Source organism: Stegostoma tigrinum, chromosome 4 (genome assembly GCF_030684315.1).
Source record: "Stegostoma tigrinum isolate sSteTig4 chromosome 4, sSteTig4.hap1, whole genome shotgun sequence".
Lineage (NCBI taxonomy): Eukaryota > Metazoa > Chordata > Chondrichthyes > Orectolobiformes > Stegostomatidae > Stegostoma > Stegostoma tigrinum.
In genome coordinates this window covers 73,501,907-73,521,185 of record NC_081357.1, presented here as the reverse complement: position 1 = coordinate 73,521,185, position 19,279 = coordinate 73,501,907, and the positions used below count along the sequence as shown (strand labels likewise).

The window sequence follows — 19,279 nt, the reverse complement described above, 5'->3', positions numbered from 1 at the left end:
AACGAATCTATAGGGGTAGGGCAGGCAGTTAATGAGGCATGTTTTGTAAGATAGGGCAAGAAATCATATTAGGCCTCATGCCAAAAACCCCTCCAAAAAACACTCAATGGAGCTGGCAGCCAGTTAGAAAAAGATTCAGCTTAATAAATGTACTTGATCAAAGATCCAGTTGTTCTTAAAATGGATTTACAAATTTTGTACAATTTTGAGGTAGATTAAACATGTTATAACTATATTTAGCAGGGTAAAATACATATACTCATTATTATACTGAAAAATACTCATTATTATAACTAAAATTAGAATTGATTCTTATAAAACATATTTATAAGCAGGTATAAAAACTTATTGACTCATAACCTCACAAGGCCACATCCAGACAACACTATCCTATATTTCTTAAGTTAAGAATCGAAAGGCTAATATTGGTACACTTAGCAAAATGTTGTTTCTTATGTAAAATACCTCAGGGCACAAATATTGAGAACATTTTGCTGGTTTGAAAATTCCTGCAGAAAGGATAATTAATTACAGAACTCAGTTTCTGGCTGGTAACATCAGGTTTCTTTAAAGATCTGAAATTTCTCTTAGTTGAAGTTTTAAGCTGACAAAATATTTGACTGGGTATGTTTATTCTGTCAGGGACAAAGATCATAGAGCCATTAAAAGGCAATAGGTACATAGAGATATTTGAGAGTGGTTGGTGCTGTTTTTGTAGCTGAGCATTGAGTGGTGCAATGAAGTTGTAGGTGATGCTGTACTAAGTAGCTAGGCAAGTAAATTAATGACATGGAATTGTTAACAGTTGCCATTTTAGATGTTTTTAATTGTTTGGATGAGCTAGTGTTTCATAAAGAACTGCTCAAGGTGATGGGCAAAGAAATAAAAAATTAAATGTTGGAAATGACCATATGGAAAATTCTAACCTAACCTACCTGTTGGGAAACTGATGGGATATTTTCAGTTGCCTTCCTTTTGCTTTCATGGAAAGTAAAACTGAATAAGATGTAAATTAGACATACTGCTTCATGTATATAAAGAAGTTCTGAATGAAATGAAAATGACCATTGAAATGAAAATGAAAATGTCTGTTGCAATCCTAGATTGGAGTCAGAATGGTGAACTTGAAGATGCCCTTTCATAGGTGAGGACAAAAGGCAATAAGATGTAGGAGCAGATTTGTCCATTTAGTCTACTCTGCTAATTAGTGAGATAATGGCTGATAATGCTCAACTCCACTTCCCTGCATTTTCATGTGATTCCCTTATGGATTAAAAATATGTTTATCTCAGCCTTGACAGCCATCTGTAGTAAAAATATTCCCCCAACCGATTCACTGCCCTCTGAGAGAAGAAATTTTTGTTCATCCCTGTCTTAAATGCATGACCACTTAATCTGAGATTATGCCTTCTGGTCCTAGACTGCCCCACATCTCCACATCTATTCTTCAAGTAACCTAAGAATCTTGTTTCAGTAAGGGTCCCTCTCGCTCTCCTATATTCTATATTCCCACAAGGACAAGCCCAATTCTAAGCAAGGTCTTCTTGTAAAACAATCCTTCCATACCCAGTATCAACTGAGTTAACATTCTCTAGAACGCCTTTAATGGTTGAATATCTTTCTTTAAACAAAGGGTCCAAAAATATTCTGCGTGTTCCAGCAGTGGTCTGATTACTTCCGTGTACTGTTTTATCAAGGCATTGTTACCGTTATGTTCCATTTCCTTTAAAATAATGGCCAGTGTATGGACACAAAAGAATAGGAAATTGAAAAAGCATAAGGGTCAAAAATACTCAGATATGCTAATTAATTTCACAATGAGTCAGTTAATATTTTTAACAACCAAAGGATAAGTTTTGAATGTTTGAATGAAGAAATGCCTTTGTACTAAGAAAAGGTCAACACAGTCAGAAGTTTTATGTTAACATTTGAAAGGGCACTGGAAGGGTTTAAGTTACATTTGCCTGGAGGCTGAATGAAAATATGTGGAGTGTGGATATGAAGAGCTATCTAGGGTCTGCAGTCATTGATGTCAATGTTCAAGGTGGTGTTTAAGACTGCTCAGGAATAAGGTGAAAAGCTGTTCATGAAGTTTTAAACTTGTTTGGCATGTTAAATTTAGATGACTAAAGATGACTGAATAAGAATTGGAGGGAAAAGGATGAGTCAGACAGAATTATAATTATGGGTAGTTTCAATGCTTAGCAAAGTACTGACCCTGTTTAAAACTCATTTTATTCCAATGTGGCTGCATGATGTGCTGTAATACAGTATATGAGACTGAGGAATGCTTTGTAAGGTCATTGATTCATCTATATTTTAGCTTAATTTGGATTTGAGCAAGTGGCATGTGGATTTTAGTCTAAGTTCAGAATTGTTTTAATGATTAATGTGTAGGTATTGTTACAGTCATGGAGATTTAAAAATAGAGACAGTGACATTTCTTGGTGTCTGTTGGGGTTATGTTTTCATTGGGAGAGTGTTATTAAGGAATCAAAGTAGACAGTTGTGCATCGGGCGTTTAGTTTAGACGGTCAGAGATTGTTTCTTCCCCTATTAATTTTAGGAAACATCCGTAGCTTGAAAAAAAGCTCTTGAATTTCAGTTTGGCAGTTTTTGCAGAAGTCTTGTCTGTGTAAAACAGTTGCTTATGACAAAAGGAGATGGAGCAGTTAAGAAATAGGTTCTGCTTAAAAATCTAGACCAGCAGTATCTGGTTAAAATCTTGAAGGGATTATTCAAAGCTGTGATGTTCAATACTCAGTTGTATGAAAAATTGAGGAAGTGGTTATTAGGTTGTCGAGACTGGGAATTGAAACTGTTAAATTAAGCCCTGCAGTTATGAGAGAGAAGGGAATTCTCTCTGGTGTGAGCACTATAAAGTAATGTTGTTGGGATTAATGGGATTGTATTTTACCATGTGTTTCAAAATCTTTATATTTATGGTGAATGTCAATACTTTGATTTGTTCTATTTTATTGTTTTGTTTTGTATAATAGAATTCTACTTTAATGTTAAAACTCAATCAGAAGCAGTGCATGCTTGTCTTTCAGTGAAAGACCACCTCATTAAAATCAAACAAAAATAATTTGCGACCTATCAAACCAAATTTCAGTCTGGGATCTGACTTGACAAGTAATTGCATAGCTAGGATCATAATAGGGGTAATTTGTGAATTCTCGAATCATATGGAAAGATTGTATGATGTCCTACGGTTAATTTAGCAAGAGATATTTATTTTGCTTGCTGTGGGTGCAGGGCAAAACACTTGAATAAGAACAGCAGGTAATAGGAGTAACAGAAATAAATTAACGGCATTACTGCAGATCCTAAAGAGGAGTAGAAAGCAGAATGAGTGCATAGATTATTTTCATTTGGTAGAATCAAAGGAATATAACTCGCAGGTTAGTGAGTAAGTGTGGTCAGTAGGGAATTATTAATTGATGAACAACGTGAGAAAGGACTGAGAATCACAGCATGGGAAATGAGGAGAGTATGATTAAAGTTCTCAGCTGCAGATAAGTGAAATCATAGGTAGAAGTGAAAGAATATAATTTCAGAAACTGTTCTTCAGAAATTAGATCATAAAAGCAGATCTAACAGAAACAAAACAAGAAAAGAAATTAAATTGTCATGAAAACAGAAAGAGTAGGCTAAAAATCAGAGTTCACATACCTATGAAAAGTGTGAGCTTGTTTTTTTCCCCTTTTTTCTTTTTTATGCCTGTGAGCTTATAGTAGATATGTGGTAGATATCTGTGTAAAATTCTATAGTCTAGGAGAATTGCACAAGGAAGAGTTGAGGATAGGCCATGTGAAGATGAGGAATCAAGCAATGACCCATTCACAATGCAATGGGGAATGAGAGGGAGCTGCAAAAATGCCTGTGAAAAAAACGGAAGAAAAGATTAGGAACTGGACCGGGCTGAAAATTAATGAATGTCATCCAAAGATTTTATGGAAAGGCCTGGGAGCACATTCATATATTATCACAAATGCAAGACTGAAATATCTCTTACAATAAATACATAGGCATATGTGAGATCATTTTCTAACTTATCTGTTTTATGTGATGCAATTCATGTCTTTTTTCTTTGTGGAAGTGGGTGTTTGCTGAACATAAATAAAGAAAATGAAGGCTTTTTAATGAAATAGCCATTTGGCTGTACAGAACTTGAGTATTGCGTGAAGAGACAAATTTATCAAGGTGTCTTGTCTTGGACTCTTCAGGGCAGTTGACGAGATTATTAATTAGAGGGGAAGCCACTGTGTATACCATATAGAAGTGATGTATTGATTGTTTGGCCAGTGGATTCTGAATGATGAGTTTTGCCATGAAGAATGCAGCTGTTAATGATGATTAACAATTAACTGCAAGTTTTATTTAAATTTTAAACCAGCCAAGTTTACTATGATTAGTCAGTGCATTGCTGTTATATTTTTTCTTTTATATCCAGAGGTGCTCTTAGATACAACTAACAGGACTTTCCCATCACGAATTCACTTATGTGACATGTTTCAGCTATTAAGCACCACCAGCGAATCATCCATGTTTTCCAAGTGATGAATTTATGTGTAAAACCCATTATGGGCAATGGAAACAATCAAAAGTGAGGGAGTGGTAGGAAGTTGTTGGGGGTGGGGCGCGGAAAGCATTGCCTCTATTTAAGAATGAGGACAATTCAAGAGAAATGTTTGACATGTCTTCATTAATTAGGCTCAGAAAACTACCCTGCAGTTAAATAACAAAGTGTGGAGCTGGATGAACACAGCAGGCCAAGCAGCCTCTCAGGAGCACAAAAGCTGATGTTTCGGGCCTAGACCCTTCATCAGAGAGGGGGATGGGGAGAGGGAACTGGAATAAATAGGGAGAGAGGAGGAGGCGGACCGAAGATGGAGAGAAAAGAAGATAGACAGAGAGAAGAGTATAGGTGAGGAGGTAGGGAGGGGATAGGTCAGTCCAGGGAAGATGGACAGGACAAGGAGGTGGGATGAGGTGGTTGGAAGGAAAAGGAGGTGCGGCTTGAGGTGGGAGGAAGGGATAGGTGAGAGGAAGAACAGGTTAGGGAAGTGGAGGCAGGCTGGGCTGGTTTTGGGATACAGTGGGGAGAGGGGACGAGCTGGGCTGGTTTTGTGATGCAGTGGGGGGAGGGGAAGAACTGGGCTGGTTTTGTGATGCAGTGGGGGGAGGGGAAGAACTGGTCTGGTTTTAGCATGCAGTGGGGGAAGGGGAGATTTTGAAGCTTGTGAAGTCCACATTGATACCATTGGGTGGCAGGGTTCCCAAGCGGAATATGAGTTGCTGTTCTTGCAACCTTTGGGTGGCATCATTGTGGCACTGCAGGAGGCCCATGATGGACATGTCATCTGAGGAATGGGAGGGGGAGTTAAAATGGTTCACGACTGGGAGGTGCAGTTGTTTGTTGCGAACCGAGCGGAGGTGTTCTGCAAAGCGGCCCCCAAGCCTCTCTGGCTTTCTCTACAAAGTTTCCCCAATGTAGAGAAAGCCACACCGGGTACAATGGATACAATATATCACATTGGCAGATGTGCAGGTGAACATCTGCTTGATTTGGAAGGTCATCTTGGGGCCTGGAATAGGGGTGAGGGAGGAGGTGTTGGACCAAGTGAAACACTTCCTGCGGTTGCAGGGGAAGGTGCTGGGTGTGGTGGAGTTGGAGGGGAGTGTGGTGCAGACAAGGGAGTCGCGGAGAGAGTGGTCTCTCCGGAAGGCAGACAAGGGTGGGGATGGAAAAATAATTTGGGTGGTGGGGTCGGATTGTAGATAGCAGAATTGTCGGAGGATGATGCGTTGTATCCGGAGGTTGGTGGGTGGTACGTGAGAACGAAGGAGATCCTCTTTGGGTGGTTGTGGCGGGGTTGGGGTGTGAGGGATGTGTTGCAGGAAATCCGGGAGTTGTGGTCAAGGGCATTCTCAACCACTGTGGGGGGAAAGTTGCGGTCCTTGAAGAACGTGGACATCTGGGATGTGCGGGAGTGGAATGCCTCATCCTGGGAGCAGATGCGATGGAGGCGGAGGAATTAGGAATAGGGGATGGAATTTTGGCAGGAGGATGGGTGGGAGGAGGTGTATTCTAGGTAGCTGTGGGACTCAGTGGGCTTGAAATGGACATCAGTTTCTAGCTGGTTGCCTGAGATGGAGACTGAGAGGTCCACGAAGGTGAGGGATGTGTTGGAGATGGCCCAGGTGAACTTGAGGTTGGGATGGAAGGTGTTGGTGAAGTGGATGAACTTTTGAGCTCCTCTGGGGAGCAAAAGGCAGCGCCGATACAGTCATCAATGTAACGGAGGAAGAGGTGGGTTTTGGGGCCTGTGCGGAAGAGGGACTGTTCCACGTAACCTACAAAGAGGCAGGCATAGCTTGGGCCCATGCCGGTACCAATGGCCATCCCCTTTGTCTGAAGGAAGTTGGAGGAATCGAAAGAGAAGTTGTTGAGGGTGAGGATGAGTTCAGCTAGGTAGATGAGGGTGTCGCGGAGGGGGATTGGTTGGGCCTGCGGGACAGGAAGAAGCGGAGGGCCTTGAGGCCATCTGCATGAGGAAACCTCATTGTTCCCCAACCCCACACGGCCCGTTTCTATCTCCTTCCCAAAATCCACAAACCTGCCTGTCCTGGTCGACCCATTGTCTCAGCCTGCTCCTGCCCTACCGAACTCACCTCCACCTATCTGGACTCTATTTTCTCCCCTTTGGTCCAGGTACTCCCTACCTATGTCCGTGACACCACCCACGCCCTCCCCCTCCTTCAGGACCTCCAATTCCTTGGCCCCCAACACCTCATTTTCACCATGGACGTCCAGTCCCTATACACCTGTATTCCTCATGCAGATGGCCTCAAGGCACACCGCTTCTTCCTGTCCCACAGGCCCGACCAATCCCCCTCCACCGACACTCTCATCCGCCTAGCCAAACTCGTCCTCACCCTCAACAACTTCTCTTTCGATTCCTCCCACTTCCTACAGACAAAGGGGATGGCCATGGGCACCCGCATGGGCCCAAGCTATGCTTGCCTCTTTGTAGGTTACGAGGAACAGTCCCTCTTCCGCACCTACACAGGCCCCAAACCCCAGCTCTTCCTCCGTTACATTGATGACTGTATTGGAGCCGCCTCTTGCTCCCCAGAGGAGCTTGAACAGTTCGTCCACTTCACCAACACCTTCCACCCCAACCTGAAGTTCACCTGGGCCATCTCCAACACATCCCTCACCTTCGTGGACCTCTCAGTCTCCATCTCAGGCAACCAGCTAGAAACTGATGTCCATTTCAAGCCCACTGAATCCCACAGCTACCTAGAATACACCTCCTCCCACCCAAACTCCTGCAAAAATTCCATCCCATATTCCCAATTCCTCTGCCTCCCGCCGCATCTGCTCCCACGATGAGGCATTCCACTCCCGCACATCCCAGATGTCCATGTTCTTTAAGGACCGCAACTTTCCTCCCACAGTGGTTGAGAACGCCCTTGACCGCGTCTCCCGCATTTCCCGCAACACCTCCCTCACACCCCGCCCCCGCCACAACCGCCCAAAGAGGATCCCCCTCGTTCTCACATACCACCCCACCAACCTCCGGATACAACGCATCATCCTCCAACACTTACGCCATCTACAATCCGACCCCACCACCCAAACTATTTTTCCATCCCCATCCTTGTTTGCCTTCCAGAGATACCACTCTCTCCGCGACTCCCTTGTCCGCACCACACTGCCCTCCAACCCCACCACACCCGGCACGTTCCCCTGCAACCTCAGGAAATGTTACACTTGCTCCAACACCACCTCCCTCACCCCTATCCCAGGCCCCAAGATGACATTCCAAATCAAGCAGATGTTCACCTGCACATCTGCCAATGTGATATATTGTATCCATTGTACCCGGTGTGGCTTCCTCTACATTGGGGAAACCAAGCGGAGGCTTGGGGGCCGCTTTGCAGAACACCTCTGCTCGGTTCGCAACAAACAACTGCACCTCCCAGTCGCGAACCATTTTAACTCCCCCTCCCATTCCTCAGACGACATGTCCATCATGGGCCTCCTGCAGTGCCACAATGATGCCACCCAAAGGTTGCAAGAACAGCAACTCATATTCCGCTTGGGAACCCTGCCGCCCAATGGTATCAATGTGGACTTCACAAGGTTCAAAATCTCCCCTTCCCCCACTGCATCCTAAAACCAGCCCAGTTCTTCCCCTCCCCTCACTGCATCACAAAACCTGCCCAGCTCATCCCCTCCCCAAAACTGCATCCCAAAACCAGCCCAGCCTGTCTCCGCTTCCCTACCCTGTTCTGCCTCTCACCCATCCCTTCCTCCCAACTCAAGCCGCACCTCCATTTCCTACCTACCACCTCATCCCGCCTCCTTGACCTGTCCGCCTTCCCTGGACTGACCTATCTCCTCCCTACCTCCTCACCTATACTCTCCTCGCTACCTATCTTCTTTTCTCTCCATCTTCGGTCTGCCTCCCCCTCTCTCCCTATTTATTCCAGTTCCCTCTCCCCATCCCCCTCTCTGATGAAGGGTCTAGGCCCGAAACGTCAGCTTTTGTGCTCCTGAGATGCTGCTTGGCCTGCTGTGTTCATCCAGCTCCACACTTTGTTGTCTTGGATTCTCTAGCATCTGCAGTTCCCGTTATCACTGCAGTTAAATATGTTAGCAGAGGCAGCTCACACCTCACAGGCCCAAAATTGGGCATTTTAAATTGACCTCCAGCCGGAGAAATCAGGCCTGATAGAAAATTGACCAAACCAAATTAAACAGCAGTCAGCAATTGTTGGTTTCAGAGACAGTCGAAACCAAACTCAAAGAGGTCACAAATGCTCAGGGGGAACCGGTTACAACCAGCCTGAAGTTTGTGCTTTAGAGAAGTATCAATCAGATTTTCTGGCACCTTGACTTCCAACAGACCCTGAGAATGTGCCCTTTATGCCTCCCCAGCATGGCAACAGCGAAGGGAATTGGCGCGATTTACTTATGAGCCAATAGAACATTCTTGAAGGTCCAGGGTGGGACTGGGGACACTGAATTCCCTTTTCAGAGGGATCCACTTTGATACTCATAGGATCCTACTCTGTTCTGATGAACCTACTGTGCACAACCTGTCAGGATGGCTGGAGCAAAAATCTGTTAATTAACACAACTTAATTTATGGTGGCACAATTGGCAGAGATAGCAAAACAGATCCCAGTATCTGCTCCCACAGCTCACCCCCATATACTTTTCAACAGCAGCCACCAATAAAGGGTTCTCTATAGACCAATGAGGTCTAAGAGGTAAACTTAATGTTAATATGTCTGACCCCAGTGTTCCGTTCTGACTTTCCCGATCCTAAGATGAAGGAGGAAGGAAGCCCCAGGCCATATAAACACATTCCTAACTACAGTAGGATCCAGTAGGAGAGACCCTGTGGAGGAATTAAGTCAGTTTAACTCATACAGAGCTACAGCACCATGCAGTATGATAGATAGCTATCATCATCATTTTCATCTTTTGGGCCTCTTGCATCCTTTAGCCATTTCTTGTCATCTCATTTTTGTCTTATTCAAATCAAATGCCATTTCATCTTTTTGGCCAATTTTCATTTTGTTGTCTAAGTTTTAATCATCTGAACCGCTGATGGTGTCATTGCAATGACCCATTTCCAATTCCCCCATTTTGGATTAACAAATGCCTGGCCTGAAGTGAGGGCTGAAAGAGGCAATTGATTGACAAGAGGGGAATTGGGAGAATTTGAAACAGGCAAATTTTGGGAGAGGTTGGTCGAGCATAGGCCGAGGCCAGACAGAGTTAAAAAAAGTGTCCACAGGTGGAAAAAATGTGGAAAGATCTAAAACTTGGTCAGACATTATTTAAGGAAAAGAACAGATACAGTAGTGATTGTAATCAAGTCAGCTAGGTGGATCTCATAGAATATGAGTCCCTGACTGGATAAGATTAACAGCCCCAATCAGGGAACCCTGACTGACAGATAAGAACAGGAGTGTCAGACATCCTGTTCACTCTGAGGGAGCTAGATCAGTGCCAAGCACTGTGTAAGTAAAGGATGATGAAGGGTCTAGGCCCGAAACGTCAGCTTTTGTGCTCCTGAGATGCTGCTTGGCCTGCTGTGTTCATCCAGCCTCACATTTTATTATCTTGGAATTCTCCAGCATCTGCAGTTCCCATTATCTCTGATACTATTTTAACCTCACTGCGAAGCCTCTTCCAGGGATGCCTAACCTGAAGAAGTTACCCTCCTCCCTCCAGACCAACCTCAGGGAATCTCTCTCCCATTGCAACTCTCCTCTGATGAAGGGCCTAGGCCCGAAACGTCAGCTTTTGTGCTCCTGAGATGCTGCTTGGCCTGCTGTGTTCATCCAGCCTCACATTTTATTATACTGTGTAAGTAAAGGGTGACTTGGTGACGGGATTCTGGCTTCTGGGGAGATATTTAAATGGCAATGAGAAAAATGCACGCTCCTGAAGAAAGAGATAACAAGGTGTAGATCTGGATGAAGGCAGCAAGCCAAGCAGCATCAGAGGAGCAGGAAAGCTGACATTTTGGGCCTAGATGCTTCTCCAGAAATGGGGGAGGGAAAGGGGTTCTGAAATAAATAGGGAGAGAGGTTGAGGTGGATAGAAGATGGAGACAGACAGGTCAAAGAGGCTGGGACGGAGCCAGTAAAGGTGAGTGTAGGGGGATAGTTAGGGAGGAGATAGGTCTGGCCAGGGAGGACGGACAGGTCAAGGGGGCAGGATGAGGTTAGTAGGTAGGAGATGGGGGTGGGGCTTGAGGTCAGAGGAGGAGATAGGTGGGAAGAAGGACAGGTTAGGGAGGCAGGGACGAGCTGGGCTGGTTTTGGGATGCAGTAAGGGGAGGGGAGATTTTGAAGCTTGTGAAGTCCAATGCCTTCCCCCATCCTTAAGTTTACCTGGACCACCTCTAATACCTCTCTCTCCTTCCGGGACCTCTCTGTTTCCATCTCTGGCAACCACCTAGAAACTGATGTCCACTTCATGCCCAACGACTCCCACAGCTACCTAGAATACACCTCATCCCACCCACCTTTCTGCAAAAATGCCATCCCCTATTCCCAATTCCTTCACCTCTGCTGCATCTGCTCTGAGGATGAGGCATTCCACTCCCGTATATCTCAGATGTCCTCGCTTTTCAAGGACCGCAACGTTGCCCCAACTCAGTGGTCAATAACGCCCTCGACTGTGTCTCCTGCATTTCCCACAACTCATCTCTCACACTACCTCACATCCCTGCAATAAGACCTAAACAGATTCCCCCTCGTCCTCACGTACCACCCCACCAACCTCCGGGTCCAACATGTCTTCCTCTGACACTTCCGCCATCTGCAATTTGAAAACCAGGGGAATCTGTATCAAGATTTCTGACTAGGTTAGGACAACTAACCCTTAATGAGATGCTGAGAGACCATTTGGTATGTTTGATTCATGACATAACCATGAGAAACACCCGATGTATTCCCACCCTTTCAGAGGTTGGTAATGGCACACATCAACCTCAGTCTCCTAGATTGCCTTCATCCGTGACAATTTTCCTACTGTCACAATAGGTCCATGGTAGACACCAACTCCTTGGCCCTACACTCCTTTCTGGAATATCAGGATAACAAGGATCCCTACGTCAGACTCCTAATTATTGACTTTGGGTCCACCTTCAACACCATAATTCAAACAAAACTCATCTGCAAACTCTAAGACTTAGGAATCTGCAAACCCCTTTGCAGCAGAATTGTTGACCTCCTGAACGGCAGACCGCAGTCAGTAAGGACAGTTGACAATACATGCTCCACAATGATTCTCAACACTAGTGCATACTTAGCCACTTACTACACTCCTTACACACTCATGACTGTGCAGTCAATTTCATCTCTAACTTTATTTACAAATTAACTAATGTCACTACCATAGTGGATTGGATCTCAAACAGACAAGACAGAATACAGGAAGGATTAGACAGCTTTAGTGGCATGGAGTAAAGACAACAATCTCTCCCTCAATGCCAGCAAAACAAAGGAGGTGGTCATTAACTTCAGGAAGTAGAGTGGAATACACACCCCTGTCTGTATCAATGGTGCTGAGGTGGAGGTGGTCAAGGGCTTCAAGTTCCTCGGAATAAATATCACCAATGATCTAATCTGGTCCGTCCATGTTACGCTACAGTCAAGAAAGCATATCAACACCTCTACTTCCTCAGAAGACTATGAAAATTTCACATGTCCACAATGACTCTTACGGAAAAATGCACCATTGAAAGCATCCTGCTTGGATGCATCACGGCTTGGTATGGCAACTGCTCTGCCCAAGACCGCAAGAAATTACAGAAAATTGTGAACACAACCCAGTCCATCATGAAAACCAGCCTTCCTTCCATTGACCCCATCTACACTTCTCGTTGCCTTGGGAAAGTAGCCAACATAATCAAGGACCCCTCCTACCCCAGTCATACTCTATTTCACCCTCTTCCATCAGGTAATAGGCACAAAAGTTTGAAAATACAGGAATAGCTTTGTCCCTACTGTTAACATGAATCATGAATGGACCTCTAATTTATTAGAGTTGATCTTTCTCTGTTCCTTTCCATAACTGTAACACTATATTCTGCATTCTGTTCCATTACTCTGAGGTAATTGTACATTATATGATTTGTCTGGTTAACACATAATAAAATACTTTTCATTGTAACTCAGTACGTGACAATAGTAATCCAAATCAAATCAATTCAAATCGGACACTGTGCAGCTAATGTCCTTTAGGGAAGGAAACTGCCATCCTCACCTATTCTGGCCTACCTGTGACTCCAGATCCGCAGCAATGTGTTGACTCTCAACTGCCTCTGGGCAATCAGGGATGGACAATAAATGCTGCCTAGCCTGTGACTCCCTCATCCCATTAATGAATAAAGAAACAAAAATCATCTCTGGTCTGGATGATCGAACAGTTGAGGACAAACTTTGAGCAAGCTAAGCAAGAATAGTCTTCGATCAGTGTTGTGCAGATAGAACAATTTTTCCATGGGAACAGGCACTTCAATTCCACTAAAGGCAACTGACCAAGGTCTGGATTAATGACAACTGTGAGGGGACCCCAGGAAAGATCTAGATCAGAATGCCAAATTAAAATGGCTTACATGTCTTTGAGATGGAAAATATCAGCATTATCTGAGACAGCACCCTTCCATACACTGTTGAAAATGTGGAAAGGCTCATAGGTACCATCCTAGATAAATGTCAGCAGACAAAAGAAGTATTGGTATGCCCCTATCCTGAGAGTTGCATTGAACATGCCTTGTGTGGTTTTTAGACAAATACCATTCTAAATTGTACTATAGAGATCCAGAGCTTGAAAACAGGCATCACCAGGGTCAAGTTACCATGGTCCTACAAGACCATAGGCCTGCTCTCTTATTAGAGATTAAACTGAGGGCCGCCATAGGGGGCAATGTTGCATTACAATTTCTGTAAAACACTAACAGTACAGGCCCTTTACATGTAACACCCAAGACACCATCTTTTGTATTAGGCCATATGTAGCATCCAGGATAGGCCTAATCAGGTTCACAGACACTCAAAGCAGGAGTGAGTTCTTTGTCAATTTCAGTGACAAAGTCAGATAAACTTTATGGATTACTGGGAGAAGTATGACACTGACATTGAACTCCTACCCGAAAAGATTGCAGCAGGTCCAGACACAACTGGCAGGCATGGGTTTGATACCACCCTCAGGCAGCTGTCTGTACAGAGTTTGCACATTGTCCCCATGTCTGTGTGGGTTTCCTCTGGGTGCTCCAGTTTCCTCCCAAAGTCCACAGATGTGCACATTAGGTATATTGGTCATGCTAAATTACCTGTAGTGTTCAGGGATGTGTAGCTTAGGTCCATTAGCCTTTTGTGGCATGGCGGCTCAGTGGTCAGTACTGTTGCCTCGCAGCACCAGGGGCCTAGGTTTGATTCCACCCTTGGGCGACTATCTGTGTGGAATTTGCGCATTCTCCCCGTGTCTGTGTGGGTTTCCTCCCAGTGCTCCGGTTTTCTCCCGTAGTCCAAAGATGCACAGGCTAGGTGGAATTGGCCTTGCTAAATTGCCCGTCGTGTTCAGGGATGTGCAGATTAAGTAGCTTATGCGGGTGGGATGCTGTGAGGATCAGTGTGGACTTGTTGGGCTGAAGGGCCTGTTTCCTCACTGCAGGGATTCTATGATTCTAAAATTTTGTTAACAAAATTGAGTTGAATTGCAAACTGAATTCTGTGTCCCTTAGTCCTCCTTTTCTACAGGAGCATTTGGGTAAAGTGTTTTTAGTATGTAAACTGTTTGAAACGTCTGAAGCACGGATAACACACTTATCCATCAGCTGCAATAGCTCAACTGGGGAAGCGTTAGACTGAATACCTAAAGGCCTCTTCATTCAGTCCTGGGTCTTGGCATAATGCGTAACTCCTTTCTCTAAGGGGTCTAGTTGTAGAGTAGTAATGTCCCTACCTTTGAACCAGGAGCCAGGTGTTACCTGCTCCAGAGACGTGTAATAACATCACTGACTGAATTAGTTGATTAGAAAGTACCCAGACAGCTCACATTGAAATTTAGGCTGAAAGAGTTCCAGAATGCTATTGCATTGAAAGGAGAATTCTCTTTAAGGAAGTGGGAATGTCCCTGCTGAACTGTGGATGAAGAATGAATAGTTGTTTATCAAATAGTGCTACTACCATGATATTGTAGAGATATTGTGAATTGTACATGAAATTCCTATGGCAGAGTACATAGAAATACCTAAAATGTAGGCATTGACTGACAGGTATTTGATATAACTGAGACTTTGCTATGACGTACTGCATTTCTGTTTCTGTGTCGTACCTGTCACTCAAGAGGTTCTCCTTCAAGCTGCTTACCACCCTGACTTGGAAATATATTGCCATTCCTTCACTGTCGCTGAGTCAAAATTCTGGAATTCCCTCCCTTAGGGGCATTGTGGGTCTACTACACCACATGGACTGCAGCTGTTCAAAAACACAGCTCAACTTGATTCTGTTTATATTATATAAAGGTAAATAGAGTCGCAAAGACAGGTTTGGACCAAATTCCATGGTTGGAAGATTGTACAGGTAGAATTGGCAGTGCCTCATTACTTCCAACATTGTTCTGTTGAAGGGGTACTGGCAAAATCCATTGACATAAAGGACAAAAGAATTCTCTGTTTTCGTAACACTAAGTGGGTTATACCAGTGTAATTTGGTTTAATGCTACCTTTAGAGACTTATAAATCAAGATGCATCTGAGGTCCATATCTGTGTAATTTATTAGATCATGTTGTAATATTTAGCAAAGGATATGTAGCATGGGAAAAGTATGTGAGATAAATAGAATACCTATATAAGCAATTACAGTTGGCTGTCTTAGTAATAAATTTAGTCAAAAAGGAATTTACTAAAGCAAGAGTAACTTACCTAGCATATATTGTAGGACAAGGACAAACGTTGCAAAGCACAGCAAAAGTGAATGCTTTAATAGAAGTTCCTCTTCCTAAAACTAAATGAGCAATCACGTGATATTTAGAACTGTGCGGGTTTTACTGGAAATTTTTACATATTTACAGCACAATAGCGGTACCTATAACAAATTTATTAAAACAAACAAAGTGTTATTGCCAGCCAGCCTTTTAGGAGCAATCCTAAGAATTCTAAGAAACTAAATCAGAAGAAGTACATTATTATCGAGTAAAAACAGATGGGATTTTTCATGGCTCTTTCAAGTGTACGTCCAAAATGGTAATAAGGAGACTGTAATTTACATTCTTCATAATCCACTGCTCTTTATTGAAAAGTTTAAAACTCGAAATATGAGACTATTCAGATGAGGTCTTTAATCACCCATTTAATATAGAGATTAATCATGTTAATGGAAATGAAAATGAAATTGGAGGTGCATGGCCCCAAGTGTAAAATAGCGGAATAAATTAAAGTTTTAAGAAATGTACTGTATGCTTATTACATTGTGAGTGCCACATCATAATACAATGATGCAATAATACAATACATCATCGAAAGAAAATGATCCTATTCATCAATGGGCAAGTCATCTGTGATCATTGATACCAAATCTTTGAAATCTGTGCCTTGTACCTTAGGAGTTGTCATGATCCTGTTGTTGAGGTTTTACTGTTTGGATCAGTCTGCAGGGGCTTTGCAGTACACTCAAGACAGAATGTGCCATACTGGCCCAGCATCCTGCATTCTGCATACCTGGACCAAGCAAAGAGAGGATCTGATGGCTATTAAAGAGCTGGAAGAGTATTAATAGCCTGTTGAGGAAGAAGATAAGGACATCAAGCACATTATCTTCATTTTGATAGTGTGTAGTAGTGTCAGATGCAACAACCCAAACAGGCCTCACTTGACTTTGGTTCTGACAGATGTGAGCTGGGATTCGTGATCAATCATTCACTGTAAATTTGTTGGTGCTCAAAAGGCAAGCAGTCTATGGCTGTTCACAGAGGTAAATGCTGTTTCTATATGTTTATTAGAGATAAAAATAGAAATTACTGGAAAAGCTCAGCAGGTCTGGCAGCATCTATAGAGAAGAGTCAGAGTTAATGTTTAGGGTTGAGTTTCCATTTCTATTTATTGTTTGTTTCTGATTTTGATAAATAATATTGAATACCATTTGAAGGCTTCCCTGTAAATGATGGTCCTCATTAAACAATGATAATTGGGCTAAACTGAACATTGTGGAAAGTCTAAACTTCTGTTCTCTGGTGCATGCAGGAAACTTCAGTCATGCCACCAAATTGGAAAGAATTGATTTGTTGTTTCTCTACCCATGTAGTGAAGGGCACCTCAAGACTGCCAATGCTCACCTGGTTGCATGGCTAGTCTTCAAAGACGGTACTAGTGTCAGAGATCTCAGGACATCTGAGCAATGACGAGTACTTCAGTGTACAGCAAATGGGAAAATATGACGAGGGTGTGGCAGAGGGACATAAGTAATGGAGCAAGTTTGTGACAATAGCTCAAGAAAACTCACTAGACCCCGTGGAGAGTAACACTTCATAAATTTCTCCAAAATTGACATTTAGCTAATTTTAATCCACAAAATTCAGTCTCTTGAGCCATGCGCTCAAGAGTCTGCTAATATCCTTCCTTGCCTAAGTAAATTGTCAATGTTTGAAGGTTCAATGCATGGTCTATATCAAGTTCTGGGGAACTCTTTAGATCTTTAATTTTAGACTGCTTAGCTGTAAATAAAGTTTTAAATTAATGAATAAACTTACTTGCAAATAAAATGAATTCTGAGATGCCTTCAAACAGAAGGGAAATGGGAGATTGTTTAGGCTAAAAGCTCATTCATGAATTATGAGATGGCAAAATATTAAATATGTTGAAAGCAGGACTGTATTGAAAGATTAGTAGAGTTCAGGTTCTTAGATATACAGTGCAGTGGTTAGATTGCTTCTGGAGACTGAGTAATATTCCAGTCAACCCAACATTACAGGGCCATCAGTCCTCTGAGATGTTGCAAATGTAAGCACTGATAGTGATCCCTGGTGTTAAATCTACAACTTATGAGGAGAAACTGTATAAGCCGATGTTCTTCACCCTGGAGAAGAGAGATCTCAGAAAGGACAAGCACATACAAAATACAGTACAAAGTTGAAAAAAAAATTGGAACAATAATTTCAGATATGTGAAGAAAAATAGTTTTGTCAAATAAAACATTTAGCCAGACATTAGGAATCATTTCTTAGGCACAGGATGATCAACAGTTGGAATGTTTAACAAGAGTTATAAAGAAAGGCTGAATACGCTGGGATTTTTTCCATTGAAGCATAGGAGGTTGAGAGGTAACCTTGTAGAAGTTTATAAAATCATAAGGGATATATAGAAGGGGTTAATGATAAGAGTCTTTTCCCTCGGATGGGGGATTTCAAGACTGGAGGCACATTTTTAACGTGAGAGGAGAGAGAGTTAAAAAAGACATGAGGAACACATTTTTACACGGAGGGTGGTTTACGTGTGGAATAAATTTCCTGAAGACGTGGTGTATGTGAGTAAAATTACACCATTGAAAAGACATTTGGATAAATACCTGAACAGGAATGTTTTGGAGGTATGTGGGCCAGGAGGACGCAGGTGGGATTAGTTTGGTTTGAGATTATGTTCAGAATGGACTGGTTGGACCGAAGATCCTGTTTCTGTGTTGCATGAATCTTATGACTCCAAGAAGCATGCTTGAAACCACAGAACTAGACTCACTTATAAGCATACTGCAATGAGAAGGAAAAGTAATGTTGTTATTCTGTGATTATTTGAAAACAAGTAGGAAGAAAAAGCTTCTTCCATTGAATCCTTCTAGAAACTTGGCAATTATAGTGCTTTGCAGTTGTAGATTTAACAACTTAGATTAAAATTTATGATAGATCGTATATATTTCTCTAATTTCCACAGCCAAATTTCTTCCTATTTTGCAGAACTCTGAATTGGGATTACTAATACATACAACTTCATAATGAATCAAAATTATGTTCAATCTCTTAATAGTAGAAACTAAACATATTTCAATAAACATAGTTGAATATTTCTACTGAAGCAGTATAAATCCCACAAGTGTATAGCAAAGGTGACTATTTTGAAAGCTAGAAACAAACCTTGGTACTTAAGTGCTTAGGTACTGACTTTACTTGAATACAATATAATAATTCATGAAACAAGAAGGTATTTATAATAAAAATAAATGTAGTAGTCAAGGCACCCTGAGCAAGCTTGGCATACCTGCAGTGCCATTTAATTTCCTGAAAGCTGAAATGCAAGTCTAGTAGTGAATTAGAGTAGGCATAACACAGTTCAAGGTCATTATATGCATGAAATATTTCTTAGAAAAATTGAGTTAATCTGTCTCCTCTAGGACAGTGACAGAATTACAAAATGTCAGCTGTGACCTGCAGGTCTGCTTTGTATTACAACAACTCAGTTAGATATCCAAGTTCCAACAATTCTTTTTAAAATCTAATTTTAGAACTGCTGCTGTTACATAATGCTTTCTAAAGCTGCATTTATCTTTGTACAGCAACCAGAAATAACACAGATTTTAGAATTCATATAACCAGCTAAAGATGTAAGTCACAACATCTTGGAAGAAAAAATATAAGTCTATACAAGAAGTTTTCTTTGGGCTGTTGCCATTTCACTGCCTTTAATTTATCAGAATTGCAGGAGAAACTCTGTGCACAAAATAAAAGCTTCTGTCACACTGCTAGGAAGT

The 19,279-nt window shown here is 42.4% G+C and overlaps 1 long non-coding RNA gene across 1 annotated transcript in view; it reads left to right on the top strand.

Annotated features, from left to right (window-relative positions):
• Window positions 1-1,976: 1,976 nt before the first annotated feature.
• The window catches only part of LOC132209569 (uncharacterized), a 195,454-nt gene continuing 178,151 nt past the window's right edge, over window positions 1,977-19,279 (top strand). Inside the window, exon 1 of the long non-coding RNA XR_009445720.1 lies at window positions 1,977-2,072. This is a non-coding gene — a long non-coding RNA (uncharacterized LOC132209569). The remainder of the gene's footprint in view (window positions 2,073-19,279) is intronic.